At 42.2% G+C, this 12,791-nt stretch overlaps 1 protein-coding gene and 1 pseudogene across 1 annotated transcript in view; one reads left to right on the top strand and one right to left on the bottom strand.

Annotated features, from left to right (window-relative positions):
• LRRC4C (leucine rich repeat containing 4C) overlaps nucleotides 1-6,276 on the bottom strand; it is a 98,737-nt gene extending 92,461 nt beyond the window's left edge. The window contains exon 1 of the mRNA XM_066638767.1: nucleotides 6,208-6,276. The gene's annotated coding sequence lies outside the window, so the exon portion shown is untranslated. The remainder of the gene's footprint in view (nucleotides 1-6,207) is intronic.
• A 2,822-nt stretch (nucleotides 6,277-9,098) lies between these two features.
• Nucleotides 9,099-9,218, top strand: LOC136637516 (5S ribosomal RNA; annotated as a pseudogene).
• The last annotated feature ends 3,573 nt before the right edge of the window (nucleotides 9,219-12,791 follow it).

The raw sequence follows: 12,791 nt of genomic DNA, 5'->3' as shown, positions 1-12,791 counted from the left end.
CTTGGGAGAGGAAGCCCCACTGAATGTCCGGTTGCAGTGGGACTACTTCTGCCTAGGGCTGCCAAGGATCAGGTCAGCCTGGTAAGCCTACCAGCTGCTATACGTGACCCTCTTCTTCCTTCTTGCCACCTCTGTCCCAGCTCTCACTCAGTCCCTCCCACTCGTCCTGCCCTGTTTACAGATGGTCTGGGAGAGCCAAGGAGCATTCATGGAGAGCTCCAACACACACACAGAGCCTGGCAGCAGCCCCATTTTTTCCACAGCAGGCTTTTTAAGGGGGGGGGGGGAGACTCAAGTCCATTAGAGTTACTAAATGGTGACTCAGAGAAAGTGCCCATTATGACTCTTTTTCAAGTCGAGTACCAGGGGGTGGTGACTCAGCGATTCGATTCAAGTCAAGCACCACTGAGTTTTCTCAACACTGAGTTTTGAAGTTCTAAATGCAAAGGCCGAGTTTTACTTAAGACTTCATATTAAGGTTAACAATGTGTATTACTCATAATGAAATAACTAACCAGCAAATCATTTCTTGGTTTATCTCTGCTTTCCACTATAGATTAAAACACATCTTAAAACACAAATAGGGTAGTGAGCCTTTTCTGTTGTAAACAAACAGATCTGCTCTCTCTACTTCATCATTCACCACCGTTTTCAACAATCCAGTTTGCAGAAAGGAAGCAATGCAAATGCAAACCTACTGAGGCATAACCTATTCAGACATGAGAGCGATGAGCTTCAGGGCCGAGCTGAAATCACGTACTAGACTAGACAAATTAAAGCAAAGCATGCAGGTTTACAATTTTAATCAGATGTTCTCATTAATGGGTTTCATTGTGCAATGAAACAGTAGAGTAGCTAGAAGGGGAGCAAAACCCTAAGTAATGCAAGTGCTGCAATGGGCCGTGAAAGCAATTCCTTGCACTCACCACCAGAGTCATTTTGGGCAGCGATGGCTGCTCGAAATGGGCTCCAACAGCAAGTGGAAGGGCCACCTACACAGCTTGTTGCGGCACTTGGCTCTACTTAGCATTTCGCCCCCCCTCTAGCTACGCTACTGCAATAGAGAAAATGATATTAGTACCAGCCCAAATATGCAACCGTGAAAATAGATGGAACTGCTTCGGAAGAAAGCAGATGTCATGTAGAATGTGAATAGACACACCAGAAGCTCCAAAAGTTTATGCTTGAGGAACATGTGTCTGGAATGCAATACACTCCAAATACATGCCAAGATAACTGGCAGGGTAGGGTCATGATCAAAACAAAATCAATGCCTAAATCAAAACTATAATATCTATATTGACAATAGCTCTTATTTATTTACACAGTGGTACACAAGGTTTTTCTGGGGGTGCAGAAACAATCTGAGAACTTCCATTCAGGGAAAAACAAAAACAACAAATCACATTTTGCAACAGTGGCAGGCAGCACAGTCCAATTGAATAGAAAATTGTAATGAGCAGTAACTAGACCAGATGGGTGCTTCATAGCTAGGTAGTCTTTTGCTTTTGGGGAGCATGTTGAGCACTACTTATTGATCCAGATAGACATGATGTCTGCAGTTATAGAAGGTGGCAAGGAAATGGAACACTGCTCCAAACTTTTGTCCTTTTTCTTTTGTTCAAAGAGTACTAGCTTATGCCTGGCGGGAGGAAGTTGTCATGGCACTGAACCATGAAATCTCTCCAAAGGCCTTCCTTCAACTTCTAGTGGTAGTCTTTAAATTAAAACATGTTGGGAAGAATCAGCACAGTAGCCAGTTCCATTTCATGAGAAGCTGGCTCAGGAACCTGACAACCAGCGGCGGAAGGAAAGGCTTCATGTAATCCCCACAAACTATATACTGAACAGAGATAGGGAGAAAACACTTGTCTGTGCAGGTGTAGAGGAATTTCCACTCTCCCAGCTTCCATCTGTTCACTGCTTTTGGTGACAGATGCTTTACTGACAAAGCCATCCTGAATCTCATCTCTGAATGAACCCTGTCTGTTTTGTCTTTTTCCTCCTGTTACTATAGATGTACTGATGGTTTGAAATGCAAGACTCACCACTCTGTAGCTCTTCCAGTTGAATTTGGCTTATATAAGGGCTCAAATACTGTGGTGAGTGAATTCAAAGAGGTTAGCTTGCTTTCTGGGGCTGAGATAATTTTTCGGTGTTTGTGGTGTTAACTTTCATGTGGGTGAATGTTGTTAATGGGTGCTTTAGCTCAGTTATTCAGTATTGCAGGTTGGAGACTATCACTTTTTACAGGCCTGTCCAGTCCTTTTCATTATGATGGAGCTGAGTCTAGCTAGACACTATAGCTATTTGGCAAAATCAGAAGCAACAATAATAAATCCACTACAGAAAATGTCCAAGTTTTATACAGGGTGCCGATTTGGATTAAGGCATTTAATAACTCACTGGAGCAGATTCAATCAGCCTTTTTAAGAAGTATACTAGGCCTGCCCCGGTGCGTGTCTTATGAGGTGCTCTGTATCGAATCAGGCCAAATTCATCTTGAAACACTGGCATGGATTAGAGCGACCAAATTTTGGCTAAAAATTCTCTATGATACTGATCCTAACACTCTCCTATATCACCTCCTTGATGACCCATATTTCTCAGATAAACCTTGGAGCACAAAAATAAAACAACTGGGAGTTGAGCCTGACCTTCTTGGCCGTTTGTACCAAGATGAGGCATTTAGACTCATTAAAGGGAGACTTTTGGATACCTATACTTCTAATATCCTACTTGCTGTTAATAAAACTTGTTCACCAGTATATCATCACCTACCGGTCAAAGTGGGGGAAATTCCCAATTATTTTTACATTTTGGAATGCCCAAAAATTAGAAGGGCCTTTTCTATGGCCCGTTGCAATATTCTATTCCATCCGCTGTTCTTTGGGGTAGATTTCAAGGTATTCCTCTTCAGGAAAGAATCTGTCCTTGCCTCCAGCAAGTTGCAGAAACGTTAGATCACCTCCTTTTTCATTGCCCGCTTCATAGTGTGGCTAGGAGGAAATGCTTAGTTCTCCAATCTTATCTTAACTCCTCTTTTGAGGTCTCTGTTATATTGCAATCTTTTTTAGCCTCCACTGACCCTAACATCATTTTCCAGATAGCTCAATTTATTTCACAAATAGTGGATTCCAACTTGAAGCATGTCCCTACTTCCTGAAGTCCGTGCTTTATAATTGTCAATTTTAGTTTGGTATGTTATGGTTCTCTAGTCAGCTCTTTTAAGTTTTTTTTCTTTCCTTGTATATGTAAGTGTGTATGTATTGTAACTGTATGCCAATAAAGGTATTGAAACTGAAACTACAGAAAATAAGAAAAGCCTTAGTGATGAAATTGCAAGCAGGGTGCTCCTTTAATCTTGATCCAGAGAAGACTATCAGCCCATACGTAGATAAGTGCTGCAGTGGGAAAACAGCACATCCAATACATGGTGTAAGTGACACATGTGCTCCTACACTAAAGCATCAGAAAGTTTGGAATGGTAGAAGGAGGTACCTGGGTTTTGTGCTCCTCCCAGGTGATCAGTACAGGCAGATCTTTTGTCACTATTAGATAGGCCACATGTTAAGTGGGAGAGTAGGTATGCTGGAAAGAACATACAGTGGGTCCTCCTTATCTGTGGAATCAGCGGATTCCACCATTCACAGATCCCGTGCCTCACAGGGCCTCCAGGATGTGACCAGAAGTTACTTTGGGTTCACGCCCACAACTTCCAATTACATATTGGAGGTGTTCTGAGGTGCAGGAGGACAGTGGCCCACTCTATGAGCATCCCTGTGTCTCAGGACATAACCAGAAGTTGTGGACATGAACCAGAAGATGCTTGTGGTCATGTTCTTGAGTTCTTATGACAAGGCATAAGAGAGGGCCGCAAACTCAGCAAGACCACCAGAGGGTCTGACGCAACTTCCAGATAAGTTATTGAGGCACAGTGACCCTGCCCTCATCAGAACTCCAGCATCTGCAAAATTTGTTATCTGTGGGGGTTTCTGGAATGAACGCCCTGTGGATAACAAGGGCTCTCTGTATATAAACCTAACGTACGAAACTAATGGGCCACATGTAAACATATTCAATGGATAGAGTTAGAAACCGTGCTGCTGCTGTGAAGCTAACCATGCAGGATGTGGGTGCATATGAAGAGATGAAGAGCATTAATCCTTAATAGTAGCGTTAAAAGAAGACACAAAGATTTGACTATTTGAATTAATCCAAACTGTAAATATATAGCCTGTTTTTCTTGGCTTATTTTCTTTGTTCTAACTATGTCTTCAAAAAGTTGAGCCATTCACATCGGCTTTTGCACCTCTAAATACATTGATATGTGAAAGAAACAAACATTCCCTACTTGACTTTTGTTTTTTTTGTTTACTTCTGCTCTGGCTATACAGTACAGTGAAAATCACAAGATGATAAGAACACGACAGGGAGTGAAAAGCATTCAGCAATGTGGCATGGTCTAGCATCTTTAATTCAGGAAGTGCAAGGAACAGGTCTGTGCCAATCTTATCAGCCCTTCAGCTCACTGATTAACTGAGCTGAAAAGAGTAGGAGGGAGAAACAAACAAACATCACTGTGCCAAAAAATAAGTTACCAGATTTATTCAGATAGCATTGACAGCACCTCTGCATTTTCACTCTCTCTTTTCCCTGGTCCTGCTAGGATGTCATGCATTTCTGTATCAATATATGCCTCTTCCTCTGATAAAAAGGCATTTAGGGATTATATATCAATATCTATTGATAGATATAGATTTTTCAGGATGTCAAAACTGATTTGCAAATGTTAATTCATTATACAGGATAATTGGCCTATCTATAATATTGGCAAATATGAAAGAAAAAAGGAATAAAAAGGTACTGGAAAAACAGATTTCTTGTCCATATTCCAACAGCAACTCAAAAAAGTGTTATTGTCTGTCTGGTCCCATGAGTTTAAAGACATCCATGTTCATGAAGTGCAGACAACCTGGTCCCTTCCCTCGCTTCCTCTGCAACTCTGGTAAATAACCTTAATCATATGAGGGAGGATAGTCCAAACCATTCCCCCATATGAAGAATGTGACTTATCAGGACATTTGAAAGAAGTAAGGAGGCAGGCTAAGATGTGTGTGCACCATGATCATGCATGCCTTTCAACATGAAGGACTGGGCTGATGATAAAAATATTGTCTGAACCAGTCCCTAGTTTGTAAATTAACATCACCTTGGGCCAGCTTAGATGATTTAACAGTACATGTGCTTATAGGACATGCACATCCTGGTCTCTCCCTTCATTTTCCTGCTTTCTTTGTGTATCTTCCAAATAATGTGAGAGGAAGGTTAATATAAACCACCCTGTATGGGTTTAGTAGTGCATACAGGGGAGCAGTTTGGACAAACAACTCATGTTCCATATGATTAGGAAGATGCATCATTAACTCACAGTATAATGTAAGTGCCATATAGATACTAAAATCTCTGTCTTAAGCAATGACAACTCAAGAGACTGAAATCATACCAAGTTGGAGATTGTCTTTTATGTTTATCAATGCAATGATTTTAAAAGTCCTACCTTCAGCTGTACATTTTCAGTCTTCTAATTTAAAAGGCCTTCTCACTGAGCCAACAGTTCCAGAGCCTCTAAGGGCATGCGCTAGTTCCTAAGGAGAGTGGTTTTCTGTTACCACTAATTCCAGCCCATCCCCATAGAACTGGGTTCAATCAGCAGAACTTCAAACGACACAGGTCATGGTTGCCAGGCAAAGATGAATTTTGAACTGTTAAATTCACCACTACCAATTTCATATTCAAATTACTAATTGCCTACGAAACTGAGGACGGCCTTACTATGAAGCGAAGTAAAGCAGTCACTTTATCTTCATCTGCGTGTGCCATTCAAAATGTATCATTTTTCAGTCTAGCTCACGGCAAAATATTTAGAGTTTGCATTTTGAGTGCAGAGATACCTACAGCTGTAATGTATATTTATCACTCCAAGTAAGAATGCGAAGGAGCGAGCTGCAGAGATGATATTGATCACAGTTTCTGTGAACATCTTTTGGATTTGTGGTGAAAAGCCTTAAGGTCAAAAATCTGACTAAAGGATTTATTTGTGACCATAAACGCTACTTCGTACAGAACGTTCCCAATCACCACTCCTTGCAAGAACAACACTGGAGAAGGTTTTACAGAAATAGTTAGACATGGAAAATAACCTACCAAAATACTTAGTCCATCTTCTGCCCGTCTCACTTCCTGGCCAACCAAGCAGCTGCTTTAGAGGTAACACTATATGCTTGAGTCGTGCACGAAAATTGAATATTTCTTGGGGCTAGCAAGATTGAAGCCAACCCTCCTGTTACAATCTGCCAGTCTTTCTTCATAGTCTCAATCTGTTTAAAATACGAAGAGAATATTTGGGTCAGTATCATGACACTGAATTAATGCTGCATTCATTCAACGAATGTAGATGCCATCATAGAATCCCAGAAGCTAATGAAACACAGCCTCATTCAGTTAAGTCAAGTCAACAGTTGTGGCAACCTTTAAACATTCATTGGCTCAATGCCGAGTTGGCCCACAGATAGAAGCATATGGCTACTACTCACGAAGGAACTATCAAGCCATATCATTCATTTTACCATGAGACATCCAAAGTCAATGGAACCTCTGGGGGGGGGGAGGGATGAGAGGCTGAGATGGTCACCTATTTTGTACTGGGTCTAGAAAATTTTGTACTGGATCTAGAAAATTCTGATGTTGCAGTTGCTTTACAATATTCATAAGACAAAAAAGAGGTCCTGATAGATAACCAGCATTATTATAATTTGTAATGATCTACAAGTGATTTCCCTCTACCCAGGCTGCTCTGAGGGCTGAACAAAGCTCAAAGGTTTTAGGGTTGCATAACAATAGAAGTCTAGGGCAAAGTTCTTCAACCTCAGGGTTGGGACCCCAATGGGGTTGAAAAATCTCAGTTGTGGGGTAACAGTAACTTACAGGAATGAAAAAGGTTGAAGATCACTGGACAAGAGCACCACCTGGTAAAGGGGGAGCCATCTGGTGTACCCCTTGAGGCACCAGGAGATTATTTCCCAGCCTGCTCAGGGCTTCGCAATTGTGCTAAAATAGTTATCACTAGTGCCAGGCATCATGGTAACTTTTTCCGTTACTGTTTCTGTTCTGTTCAATTTTTTTTTTCTAAGAATATACAGTTACAGTGAACATTGCTGGGAGTGAGTAACAGGGGCGGGGAGTGGGTGGATAGGGTCCCAGGTAGGGGGCAAAACTAGCATTGGGTCCCCAGTCTCACACTTCATTCATTCATTCATTCATTCATTCATTCATTCAATAGGTTCAGGGCACACAAAAAGTTGGAAACCACTCGTCTAGCGAATATTCCTGACGTGACTTTTAAGTATGGCATCAGACTTTTCTGTGCTTACTGACATATAATCCAATTATCATTGGACATTCCATGAAGAGGTGCAGATGGGAGGGTCACAGTTATCCTTTTAAAGAGAGGTTATAATGAATTTTTCAACTTGTCCAATAGAGGGCAATGATAGACACATAATTATGAAAACTGCAAACATGGAATGATCCTATAAATTTTTTTCTTGCTGTCTTGCAAAGCACTACAAAGGGTAAAATTATGTTGGAATACAAACAGTTGCAACCTGTGGGCATAGATACAACTAGTCCACCACCTTGCCACTGAAACTGAACTGCTGCTCTACCAGCCGAGTTATACAAGAGTCATATACAATTTTTTCTGGAAAAGATGCCCATCATACTGGAAAGAGGGATTTGCGACTAGACTGGACAAGAGAGAGCCTCCACAATATACCGCCCTCTCTACTTTGTACTTAGTAGCCTGAAAAAGAAAACGAACAAATCAAAAACCTCACTTACCATTTTTCCTTCTCTGAAACATGAGGAGAATATGGCATTTTCTGCATTTTGAAGCTGCCAAAATCATAAAAAGCTTGTGGTTGGCAAACTTCAGTCTCGAAAGACTATGGTATAAGCCTACAGCACCTGGTATTCCCAAGCGGTCTCCATTCAAGTACTAACCAGGCCTGACCCTGCTTAGCTTCCGAGATCAGACAAGATCAGGCATGTGCAGGGTAACAGTTGCTTGTGTTTGTGAAGAAAATAGACAAATAATGGTAATATTGGCTTCAGGAAATGACAGTATATCTTCAGCAAGAGATAAGAAGGAAGAGGACAAGGCAATTAGGCAATGTTTGAGTATCTTTTTCTGGTTGCTATTATTTGTAAATAAAAAAAATAAAGTATTATTTCCATTTCTTTTCTTTTCTTTTAAAAAAAGGCTTGCAAAACTAGTGGGTCCCGATAGAGTGGCATTTTAAAAAGTGGGTTCTGGTGCTAAAATGTCTGGGTTGGAATTAAAAATTCCACATTGAAGCAAGTCTCAGAACCTTAATGACCATCTTGCAACCTTGCACTTTTTGGAGACATAACAGCAATGGATTGCCCTAAGAACTATAACCTCTTTTTTGGTAAACAAATGAGTTAAGTATTTTATGACAGTTAAGAGGATGGGTGCTATGCCCACGACTAGCCCAAGAAAAACCTCCTAGTGCCTAGAGAGCGTACTAAATCCTGCCCCCCCACCCACCCTGGTGATGCTGAATTCTGTTCCTCCCACTCCCTGAACTGAAAAAGGAAAGGGGGGACAGAACAGAAGTATGGAGTAGAAGAGAGCAGCACTCTAGCCCACCTCTTTTCCTCTCCTCCACACTTACTCTTTCACTCTGGCCCCCTTTTCCTTTTCCAGTGGGAGGAGGAGAAGTGGACAGTAGGTAGGTGGGCAGCAAGTAGGTGGACAGTGGTGGGATCTGTTAATTCACATTGCCTGAGGTTCACTCCCCTGCTGCCCCAGCCCTGGTTATGCCTTTGCCACCCGTGAGTAGTGCAAGGTTCTACTTCAGCTGTGGGTTCATCCATTTTTTCTTATACCATTAGGCTATTCATTAGGCTTGATCCACAGTGCATTTGTTTACAACATGAAAGGGGAATGTATCTATTGTGGAACAGCTACAATAAGGTGAAATAGAGATATTACTTAAATAATAAAATGCAAGTATAGCAGCAACTGTTACCCTGCACATGCCCGATCTTGTCTGATCTTGGAAGCTAAGCAGGGTCAGGCCTGGTTAGTACTTGGATGGGAGACCGCCTGGGAATACCGGGTGCTGTAGGCTTATACCACAGTCTTTGGAGACTGAAGGTTGCCAATCATCATTTAACCATTTTGAATAATCCTTATTACAGTGAGCTGCAGCTAATCATTACCCCAGAATAAATAAATAAATAACCTCCTTTTTCTTATCTCCCCACTCCCATCCCCATATGAGTAACATGTCAACAAACATTGTTCACGCTACTTCCACAGGTCTGGAACCAGATACACTGTTCTTGCTGAACAAATAGCAATAAGAGCACCAAGAATTCATTAAATATACATCCTGCGTTTAGCTTGCTTTTTTTCCAAGGCAAGTAACAGGTGGAGGGTATCAGAAGGCTAAAGTTATTATTTTTTAACTGCAATTAGATAACACCAAATAACTGTACGCTGTTACATAAGGGAAGGCATAGGCGTGGAGACGGAGCCAAATAAACAAGATGTGAAAACTAATATGTCAGCAGTACAGAAAATTCCCAGGATTCTCAAGATCAAAAGATCTCCATATGTCTGAACATCTTTCTGTGTCATTATGCTTCAGTTGCCTGAGCAAAGTAATCAAAGTATTTATGCAATGAATTCAGCCATTTGTCCTGGCTAATATGTTTCTATGAAACGAGCTGTTAGTTTCCAAATATTATTCTTCATTTGTAATGATTCATGAATCATTTGACCAAAAAATTACAACTTATGGAGGTTATGCTTGCAGTTTCATACTGCAATTATTCACTGAGCATGATTAGTCACCACCAAGCTTTCTACTTGGGGTGATGCGTTTTTCTCAGAAGGTGGAGGGTGGGATGGGGATATTGCAATGCTTGAATTATGTACCCCTACGAAAGGCCGACAGGTACGTTTGCAGACCCTAATGCTGGGCGAGCGCAGGTGGTAGCCCAGCAGACTGCAGAGAAGCAGAGAGGCAAGCAGGTGCGTGGGGGGGGAAGCAGCATTCTGGGGAGGCAGGGAGAGGGCTGGGGGAGGCGTGCCGGGGGAGGGAGTAGGGAGGGAAGGAGGCGGGACTGGTGGATCGATGCTCCACCAGACCCAAAGCTTCGATATTCAACTCACCACCCGTTATGGAGGCACTTGATTCACCGCCGATCTTTCCGTTGGTGGTAAATCGAGTAGCCCCATTGCAGGGCTCACCACCCGTTATGGAGGCACTTGATTCACCGCCGATCTTTCCGTTGGTGGTAAATCGAGTAGCCCCATTGCAGGGCTACTCCGTTAATCCGGGAGTAAAAAGTCCCCTTCTCCCGAGGAGCCACCCGTGGCTGCTCAAAGCGCGCAGGATGCAGCAGCAGCCATTTTTGGCGCTGCCTCAGCCCCGCATTCCAGTCAGCTCAGGATTGGGCTGCCTATGAGTCACCACAAAAAGCAATGGACGCCCTCTGCCCCCACCTGTAATTTGAGCATAGAAGGGGTGCAGAGTTGGTCATTATGTCAGAATGCCAGATGCAAGGAAGGGCACCAGTGTGAGGTCTCTTGTTATCTGGTGTGTTCCCTGGGGCATTTGGTGGGCCGCTGTGAGATGCAGGAAGCTGGATTGGATGGGCCTATGGCCTGATCCAGTGGGGCTGTTCTTATGTTCTTATGTTCTTCCTCATTCAACACTCTTCACATGGGAACCACTGCAGTGCAGCTCCTTTTCACACCACTTGAAGAATATGAGAAGAGCTTATGCAGCTAGTATCAACCCTGGGGCAACCCCAGCCTAAGAACAGCTGCACTATGGGCTTTTTCACATATTACCAACACCAGGAAGGAGTTGTGTTTTGGTTCCCACACTCCAAACGTAATGTTAGCAGGGAACTAGAGACAGAAAATTAGGGTGGCAGTGACAGGAAATTCAAAGACAATTCAAATATTTTTCTGTCTTCAATGAAGGGTATTTGATGTAGATGTATAACCTCCCATTTAAATACTACCTGACTGTGCTAGCTGAAGTGAAAAAGAGATACAGACATTTGATAAATTTCTAATTTCAAACCATCAAAGAAAACACACACACATAAGTATGCCCTATTTCAGCTCAGGACTGCCACATTTTGAACTGGATCGTGGGAAAGGAGGTTTGTCAGCCATTAATAGTAAAGATTCAGACACTATCCATGCAAAGTCTTAAGCATATCCTGTCATTTGAGCAAGATGCTACCGCAGTGATTTTTCAACCTTGCTCATATCATGGCAACCTGACAAGGTATGAAAATTGCCAAGGTACACCATCTGTTTTGACAATTGACAAGGCACACCACATTGCCAGCCAGGGGCTCACATTCCCCAAGGGCCCCCACATCCCCCATTGGAGGGCACTATGACCCTCCCCAAATTCCTACAGCATACATGCAGACCATTCGCGGCACACCAATGTGCCATGGCACAGTGGTTGAAAATCACTGTCCTTGACATTCGGTGCCTCCATCAGATTTCTAAACAAAATGGCTGTCAGTCTGCGGTCCTGTCTATGTCTCCCGAAAACATGTAGCAACTGAGAATGGATTCACCAAAAGTGATAGCATTTTATTAGGAATCTGTCTGCATCAAGTAACCAGAAAATAACTATACATGCATGCCTAGTGAGGACACCACACATATGTGAATACATGACTTCTGAAGTGCATCAGTCTGAAGTGCATGAATACATCAGTCTGAAGTGCATGGGATGAGACTAAATATGCTATGCAAAAAGTAAGCCATCCATGTACTCACACAGGGACAATGATAAAACTGGAACTAAGGTTTATGAAATGTCAGCCTGGAACCCTGAAAGGTGTTAGCTAAGTATAAAAGCAAAATGCTTTTGAGCACATGCAGAATGCCGTTCCCTCATTGCATTTATAGATCAGCAGAAGGAGCTGCTAATTAAGCATGAATCCTCACACCTCTGTTTATTCAAATGTAACCAAGTGAGGAAGAAAACATTCTAATCTTTGGAAGGAAAGGGCATCATTTTAAAGAGTTTTAAGGTATTTAAATAATGTATGCAAATAACTTCCAGATTCAGGAAATTAGCTGGTCCTTAAAGGGATAGTTCTTGATTAGACACTCATCACAAAGTTAGAGTTCAGGAAATACAGTGCCATTTCCCTAAAGTTAGAAAAAACAAAGTGAGACATCACCTTAAGAGCTGGCCTGGTTCACTTTTCCTTCACATCAGAAAGCAACTGAGCTAATGGTCTGGTCTAATGAGTGGTTTATGCATTCTGACAAACCAAATGAGGTTTGTCAGGATAGGCTCTAGGCAGCATGGAACTGCTGCAATTTTACATCTCATTGATTACCAGAATGGGAACTGCAAACAGCTTTCATACAGCAGCAAATACACTCTTTGCAGACCACAGAAATTCAAGCTTGCACACCGAGAAAAATAAAAGGACGCAACTGTGTAGGGCATTGTTTTCCAGGTATGAGTCATGACCAACTGACCCTTATACAGGTTAATAATAAAGCAATAAAATAACACATGACCGTGGCTGCTATCCGATGGGTAGTTACTGGGTTACATAAAGAAAGAGCAGTGCAGTGCCTGTAACTGCCAAAAGATATGTTTACTTTTCAAAGACATCACCACAGTACTTACTGGGCAGCCACA

The sequence above is a fragment of the Tiliqua scincoides genome, chromosome 1 (assembly GCF_035046505.1).
Source record: "Tiliqua scincoides isolate rTilSci1 chromosome 1, rTilSci1.hap2, whole genome shotgun sequence".
Classification (NCBI taxonomy): Eukaryota; Metazoa; Chordata; class Lepidosauria; order Squamata; family Scincidae; genus Tiliqua; species Tiliqua scincoides.
The sequence above is the reverse complement of the archived record's forward strand: the minus strand, read 5'-3'. Positions and strand labels throughout refer to the sequence as shown.